Source organism: Corvus brachyrhynchos, unplaced genomic scaffold, assembly GCF_000691975.1.
Source record: "Corvus brachyrhynchos isolate BGI_N302 unplaced genomic scaffold, ASM69197v1 scaffold239, whole genome shotgun sequence".
NCBI classification, from domain to species: domain Eukaryota; kingdom Metazoa; phylum Chordata; class Aves; order Passeriformes; family Corvidae; genus Corvus; species Corvus brachyrhynchos.
The window spans coordinates 3933796-3942256 of record NW_008246057.1 but is presented as its reverse complement, the minus strand read 5'-3'; positions in this window follow the sequence as shown (position 1 = coordinate 3942256).

Below are 8461 nucleotides of genomic sequence, written 5' to 3'. Positions count from 1 at the left end.
GGAAAGAAAAAAAAAATAAAAGAAAATAGATCAAATACAGGCTTGCTATTTTGGGGGATAGCAGGAGCAGGAAGGAATAGCTCTGCTTTCCTCCTAGTCTTTAGAGGAAGAAAAGAAAAATAACTGCAAGGTACTTTGTCACTCACAGCCTCATTCACATTGAATAAGACACATGAGATTCTCACATGAATAGCTGCAAACTTTCCAAACCAGCAGCAGCTGAGTGTCACTTTGCATACAATTGCAAGACTCATATGTACCGCCCACTGATTAAACCATTCTCCCATAGGAAACAGCAAAAAGTCCTTACAAGCTGTGTTCATGTTACAAAATAATCCTAAGAAGCAAGCCTGGGAGTAGCCAGACACCTCATCTACATATTAAATCCCCCAGCAATTCAAGTGGCTCAGTCTAGAATGAAACCCCAGAGTGATTGGGGTAAGATAATAGCAGGGATTGCTTTTCAGAGGTTACATGGGCAAGATCTTGCTGATATCACATCACCTTGTCTGTGCCAATAGATTTGTGGCTTCCCAAGCTCTGACACACCTCAACACCATACTCTACGGTATCCTATATTCATCCTTTCCTTCTTGCCACAGTCACCAACTTAGCAAACTGCAAAGGGCCTTACCCATTACTTTGGGGCAGAGCCTGTCTCTGCAACCACAGCAGGGGAATACTAGAGCCCAGTGCTGCAGCCCAAACCAGCATCACACAGAAGAAAATGAATAGTGAGCTACTAACACAACAGGAGGGATGGTCAGATGCCTTTCCCTGCTATGATGAGCTGTTTCAGCTGCAAGCAGCTGCAGCAGCATTTGACTGTGCATGGCCACCGGTCTAAGTCAGGCCCGCCTCACTCTCCTCAATGCAAAGCCTCTGAGTTTCCACAGTGCCGAACTTCTTTGGTCCTCACACCTCTTTGTCGGCCATCCACACATATCCATGCAGGCCAGGACTTGAGCAGTGGATTGGGAACATTCCTGAGGCATCACAATGCTTAGGTGGACAGGGCAATGATCAACACATGTGAAGGCCTCATTTCCCTTTCTGTTTAAGAACTCCTCTGGGACAAAGCTTATTTAAATTAATATTTTCCCATAGTGAACATCTGGCTAATTTTTTTCTCCGTTAACAACATGGCTAAAAAAGGGCCACTCATTTATTCCATGTTTTGTTCCCTGTGATCTTGCAGAGCCTATTGCACAGTTCCCCTTCTAGCAGGTCCTACTGAGAGCTGGTGGACAGGCCCACAACTACTGTAGGTAACCAGGCCCTGGTGTGACTTAGAGTGCTGTTCAGTGGCTGAAGGGAATGCCAAATCAATTTTGAGAGAGACCTAATTACACTGGCGATACTGAGTAGAACAATACGGACTTTGTACTCAGTACTCTTGGTAACAGACCGCAAGGGAAAGAAATAAAATTGTATCCTTTCATTTCCAGAGTTGGAACATCACCCACTGATGTGGTAGGAAGCCTGCCAGAAAGCCAACCACAGCCAGTATTGATAACACCAAGATAAATGCACATTACAGCAAGCAGCTGTGTTACTGGGAGCACTTGGTGTTGCACCCTTGGTGCCAAAGGCTCTGTTGTCTTTCTCATGAGCACTTTGATACACAAACCTTCTTTGGAAAGAGGCAAAAGCACGGAGGACTTGGCACACTTGTGATGAACATTAACTGAGATATTTGACTGAGTTTGTTGTGGCTCACGGTTTTTATCTTACTGCTAAGATAAGAACAGCCAGTGTAAATAGACTTTGTAGTGTATCACCACAAGTACAGGAACTACATAAGTGTGCTATGTTTACATGCTCAGTGTCAGTGACAGCAGGCTGAATATCACAATATACTGCTCACACAGCAATGCATTTACTGAAGCAATTTAAGTAGTTTTCTAGCAACTGCAGTGTAATTTCAACACTACAGTCATTTACAAGCAGTAGATAGATTGTACCATTAGGAAGTTTGTACACCTTAGTGCTTTTCAAGTTAGTATAATAACGCTATATCACAGTATTTGACAGTGCTGCTATAATTTTTTTGTATCAGCATTGTGGAAGATCCAAGACAATCACTAGTAGGAGCAGCAACAGGGATGACAAGCACCTGGCCAAGCGGGAAGAGGGAGGGCACTGATGCTGCAGCCAGACATGGCAGCAGGACTTGACCCTCTTGCCACATGGATGCCTGGCACGAGTCCTGGCATTGGGGCAGGCACCACTTGCGCCTGCAGCAGTCTGATGAAGGACCATAGGGAACAAACATGCCAAAGCCAAGAAATGTCTTAGGGAGTAAGAGGAGTCCTCTGAGAGACAAGAATAGAAGTAGAGAACCAAGAGGAGAATCTGCCAGAAGTTGGACTGAGAATATGCAGAGTCTATCTTTGAAGAAAAGAAGGATGCTAACTTAACCTTGGAAAATTATGGACTGGGGTTAAACCAGAGGAATATTCCCTTCCAGTCCTGTTATTTGCTTCACCCTTGATTTGCTATTGGTGATAGAAATTAAGAATTACTGTGAAATTAGAAAAATGATATTGCTTGATCTGAGCAGCATACTGGTACACAAAACCTTGCAAAAATAATTAGTGTGTCTGGTACAGTAGGTAATTTGTCAAAAGATTCCTGCAGTAAAACTTATTGGTACTAAAGCTGTTCCAATTATCATGACAGAAAATATTGATTAGAAGCCCCTTGCAGTGACAAGAAACAAGTCTGAAGCACTTAAATTCTCAATTTCCCAAGAAAATAAATGAAGTTAACACTAGTCCTGCTACTTTAACTGAGGAAATAATGAGGACAGGCATTACCACTGTCATTGACGACAAAGGCTAAACCAGTTTCAATACTTTAAGGAAAGTACTTGGCTAATTAAGATCGTTACCAACTAGTACTCATTTATTTTACTTTAAGAATGTTAGTAGATTGAAATTTTTTTCTAGTTTGAAAAAGGCAATAAATAGATAAGCAACTAATTCAGAAAGATGTCCTCTTAGTAAAGGGAATGGGAAGTTTTATGCTATTTCAGTGGTAGGACCTGCTATGAGATAGCTTAGCTATCATGTATCAGTTACTTGATACAGCACCAGAATGCTTGGACAGACATACAAACACAGATTGTCTGATTGTCTGGTTGTCAATCATTTTAGCTACTTGCAAATCCTGAGTGAGTGCTGCTTAGAACAATTTTTACATTCAGACTAATGAAATAGGCTGTTGTAAAGAATCATATATTCAAAGAATGACTTGGGTTGGAAAGAGACCTTAAAAACCATCTAATTCCAACCTCCCTGCTGTAGGCAGGGACACCTTCCACTAGACCAGGTTGCTCAGAGCCCCGTCCAGCGTGGCCTTGAACACTTCCAGGGATGGGGCATCCACAGCTTCTCTGGGCAACCTGTTTCTGTGCCTCACCACACTCACAGTAAAAAATGTCCTCCTAATATCTAATTTAAACATATGCTCTCTTTCAATTTGAAGCCATTCTCCCTGCTCTGTCACTACATACTCTTTTAAATAATATCTCTGCAGCTTTCTTGTAGGCTCCCCTCAGGTACTGGAAGGCTGCAATTAGGTCACCCTGAAACCTCTTTGTTCATATAAAGAAAATTACTTTGCTTTATAACAGTGCAAAAACATGTACTGGACAACAATGCGTTCTCCAGCAGAGCTAAAAAACATCTAGTAAACCTAAAAAGGTTTGTAGAAATTAGAAAGTTTATATTTTATCACTGGTAAACCCAATAAGAATTTTTTTCTATAAATTGCCGAAGTAAATACTTAAACCATATGAATAACTGTCCATATAAGAGCCAAGAACCTTCTTCCTTACTAAAACCAGTGTGATCTATCCACTAATAACTGAAAAGACAGAGAGGGTGAAAATTACAATGCTGGATTATAATTTACCCTGGTGCCACATTCTTGAATTCTGCTTCAGGGATTTACACTCATTTGCATCCCCATCTTTATTTGTACTCTTTATAAAAGCTGATAACAGATAGACATTATGGTACAATGAAAGAGACCCATAAAAATTAAATTAGAAAAGATATACAAAACCCTAGACACTGGCAAAATGCATCATACATGGCCCTATAAACCCACTAGTGCTGTATAGTGTTAGCTACAGTTATTAAAAAAATACTTTAAAGTGAAATAAGTAAGAAGTAAAATAATCCCAAGATGAGCAGTACTACCTAGGTCAGACACAGTGTTGGCCTCTATCTGGTGAGGAACATCACTTCTGTAGGTATTGTAGTGTCTATGCTATGAGAAAGTAGCATAAGTAGAGGCAGTACCTTCTGGTAGACCAAACATTATGAAGTTCACCACGCTGCATAAACCAACGTCCCTATTATATCCAAGGTCCATACATTTCAGCCCCTCTGAAAGTGCTGATTGTTTCTTACTCTTGTTTTAAAGCAGTCAGTGCTGTTTTATCCTTAGCTGTGGGAACTTCATTTTTAAACCTACATCACTTTGCTAGTTATCGCAGCCAAGTGCTACATACTCTGGCTCAGGTGGCCCTTAACTCTCCTCCTCCCAGCTCTCTTTAAGACAACCTTGAAGCCAGTGATCCAGAAATTTAGGCTTTTTACCTCCTTAGAAACCAGCTATAAGTCCACTTAATTTTTCAGTTGAGGTTTTTTCTCTCTTTAAAGGCCTTATCAACTTCAGGAAAGTAAACTCAATTTCTTCAAGAAACTCATCAATACAATCCCCTGGGAAGCTTTCTTCAGGGACAAGGGAGCAGAACAGAGCTGGCAAATTTTTAAGGACATCTTCCTGGAGCACAAGAATTAGTGATCCCCAGGCACAAGAAATTCGGCAAGGAAAGCAAGAGACAGGAATCACTGAATCCGGACCTGCTGGTCAAGTTAAAGGGCAAGAAGTATGTGCACAGGCAAAGGAACCAAGGACAGGTAACCTGGGAAGAGTATAGGACACAGTCCAGTTGTATGGGGATAGGGTGGGGAAAGCCAAGGTGAAGTTGGAGCTGGGCTTGGCAACGGGTGCAAAGAATAACTAGAAGGGGTTCTACACGTGTGTAGGGACTTTTTACAAGAGCATGTAGTGACAGAACAAGGGGGAATGGCTTCAAACTGAAAGAGGGCAGGTTTAGATTAGACATTAGGAAGAAATTCTTTACTGTGAGGGTGGTGAGGCACTGGAATGTTGCCCAGAGAAGCGGTGGATGCCCCATCCCTGGAAGTGTGCAAGCTGGATAGGGCTCTGAGCAACCTGGTCTAGTGGAAGTTCTCCCTTGCCCATGGCCAAGGGGGTTGGAACTTGATGGTGTTTAAGGTTCCTTCCAACACAAACTATTCCATGATTCTGTGAAATGAAAGCTTTGTCCCTTTAACAGAAGCTGTTTAATCAGCTGGATACTGGCAGAAAACATCCTGAACATCTTCAGTTTCTAATTTAGAACCACGAAGTGCATCATCAGCTCTTCAGCAGGAAACAGCAGGAAAACTTACTCGGGCTTTGAAGTACTCATCTGCTCTGTAAATATATAGACCAAATAGAGTATACAGCAATGCAGTATAACCCAAAGGATGATGAGAAGTGAAAAGCAGGCAGAGGGAAGATGAGTTTTAGGAAAGATAAAGGGCAGGGACAGCCCTCCTTTTGAGGAAATTCAGGTCTTCTCTGGCCTCCCCTAAGAAAAACATAGTTTCAAGCTGCCTTTAACTTAAAGGACCCACAGAACCAAAGGATCCATAAACCGTGTACTACTGTATTAGAAGTATTCCCACCACTAGGTGTCAGCCCAATTTAACATATGCACAAATTTCTTTAACGAAAATTTCACTTTTGTTATACTTTAATCTTTTAACTACACAATGGAAATATTCATACCTATTATATAATCCATACATACACTTATAACACTCAAGCTGACCTTAAGGAACATACCTGATGACAATTCAGAAAAGCATGTCAAATACCTAAAATCTACTTGAAACTCTAGTAGAGCACCTGCTTTCAGAAAGGTATATTTCATAGAATCATTTAGAGTGGAAAAGTCCTTTAAAACCATCTATTTCAATCATTAAGCCAGCCCTGCTAAGTCCACCACTAAACCATGTCCCTAAGGGTCACTTCAACATGTCTTTTAAATATCTCCAGAGATGGTGAATCAACCACTTCCCTGGACTGCCTGTTCCAGGGCTTGACAACCCTTTCAGGGAAGAAATTTTTCTCAATTTCCCATCTAAACCTCCCCTCACACAACTCGAGGCCATTTCCTCTTGTTCTATTCACTTGCTGCTTGGGAGAAGACATTGACCCCCATTCGGCTACAGCCTCCTTTCAGGCAGTTGTAGAGACTGGTAAGGTCTCCCCTGAGCCTCCTTTTCTCCAGGCTAAACATCCCCAGGTCCCTCATCTGCTCCTCATCAGACTTGTGCTCCAGACCCTTCCCCAGCTCCACTGCCCTTCTCTGGACATGCTCCAGCACCTCAATGTCTTTCTTGCAGTAAGAGGCCCAGAACTGAACACAGGATTTGAGGTGTGGCCTCACCAGTGTCGAGTACAGGGGGACAATCACTGCCCTGGTCCTGCTGGCCACAACATTTCTGATCCAAGCCAGGATGGCCTTCTTGGCCATCTGGGCACACACTGGCTCACATTCAGCTGCTGTCGACCCAGCACCCCAGGTCCTTTTCCACTGGGTAGATTTCCAACCACTCTGCCCCAGTCTTCAGTATTCCATTGTTGAAGGGTTGTCGAGACCAAGGTGCAGGACTCAGCACTTGACCTTGTAGAACCTCACGCAATTGGCCTTGGCCCATCAATCCTGCCCAGCCTGGCCAGTTTCCTCCACAGAGCCTTCCTACCCTCCAGCAGATCAACACTTCCACTTTGGTGCCAACTGGTTGTAAACAGACAGGGAGCACTTGATCCCCTCATCGACATAATTGATAAAGATATTAGACAGGGTTGGTCCAAGTACTGAGCCCTGGGGAACATCAGTTGTGACCAGCCACCACCTGGATGTATCACCATTCCATTCCGTACCACTCTCTGGAACCAGCCATCAGCCAGTTTCCTACCCAGCTGTAGTGGTTTGGAGTGCCTGTCCAAGTCCATCCATTTGGAGGCTGTGAAGATGATGCACCTTCACATACAGAGAGCAGTGAACAAGCATGGGCCTGTGGACAGTACTTAATCTTTTTAAATTTTAAAGCCCTGATAGCTAAAATGAGAGCTGAAAAGGTCAAAGTAGAATACCTGCTCTGCCAGTGTTTTCTGAAGCAATGAATTCATTAACACCACAGAGCCCCTGCTGGTTACAAGATAAAAGCAGATGGACCATTTATCAGCATTTTGTCCAGGAGTGAATCAAATAACTGTCATATCACTTCTGAACAGGCTCTGTCTGAGCACTTTCTGTCATTCAAATTAACACCACCCTCTCTCCAGCTGCAGGGTTAAAACACACAGAATGGGGATGTAACACTGAAAAGAATATTTATTCAGAGTATTATGCCTTCATTGATAAACATACATGGGCTCTTCAAAGCAACTTCGAAACCAAAAAAAGGTGGTTATAAAGTCTCCTGTAATTAAATTTTCATTCTCCTCTCTAGGGGAAGCATGATGAGATAAAACTGAATGTGAAAAAATGGACCTGACTGACATTGCTCTCTGACAGAAATAGCTTGCAAAGGAGAGTCCCCAGGCAATACCTAACACAGATTCTGCAGGCTCACCAGGTGATGTAAAGCACTGCAAATAAAATAATGGGAGAGCAGGAAGAGGAGAAAAAACAACAACAAAAGACAAACAAAAAAACCCCTCAGAAAACAAAACCAAATAAAAATACTTTCAGAACCTCCCCCCCTGTGAAAACCCAAACTCATTCTCATATACACACTCCCCCTCACAAAACCGAACAGAAAGAAAATCCAGAGTTCCCCCCCAAAAAGCCCAACTGAACTAGCAATGATCCAGGGAAAAGAATTGTTCCAGAAAAACACCTTCCTTCCCAGCAACGAAGAAACAACAGCCTACAGTCTTTCCTTGCACACAGCCTCCCTCTCCTGTCAAAAAGATGAAGTTTCGGTTCTGAAATATGCTTGTATCACACTGCAACACACAGCTTTCACAGCTGACCCCTCTCTGCTTCCTGGTATCTCACCCTATAAGCACCAAAGAACATTTAAATCAATGTCAACACCAAGCTAGGAAGGGTGAAGAAATGAGGGACCTGCCACACAGCGATAGCAAAAGCCAGTCAGAGACTGCTAGTATCAAGGACAGACTGAATTGAAACATGAAGCAGAAAATCTTATTCCAAACATGATAATGTATGTAGCCAAGAGAGGGAAATGGGCCCAAGACAGGAAAACTATTTTCAGAAGAGACATTAGGGATGACTGAGAACAGAATGCAAAAATGGCCCTTTAAAACCCAAATCAACCTGGAGTTCCAACCTGGATTT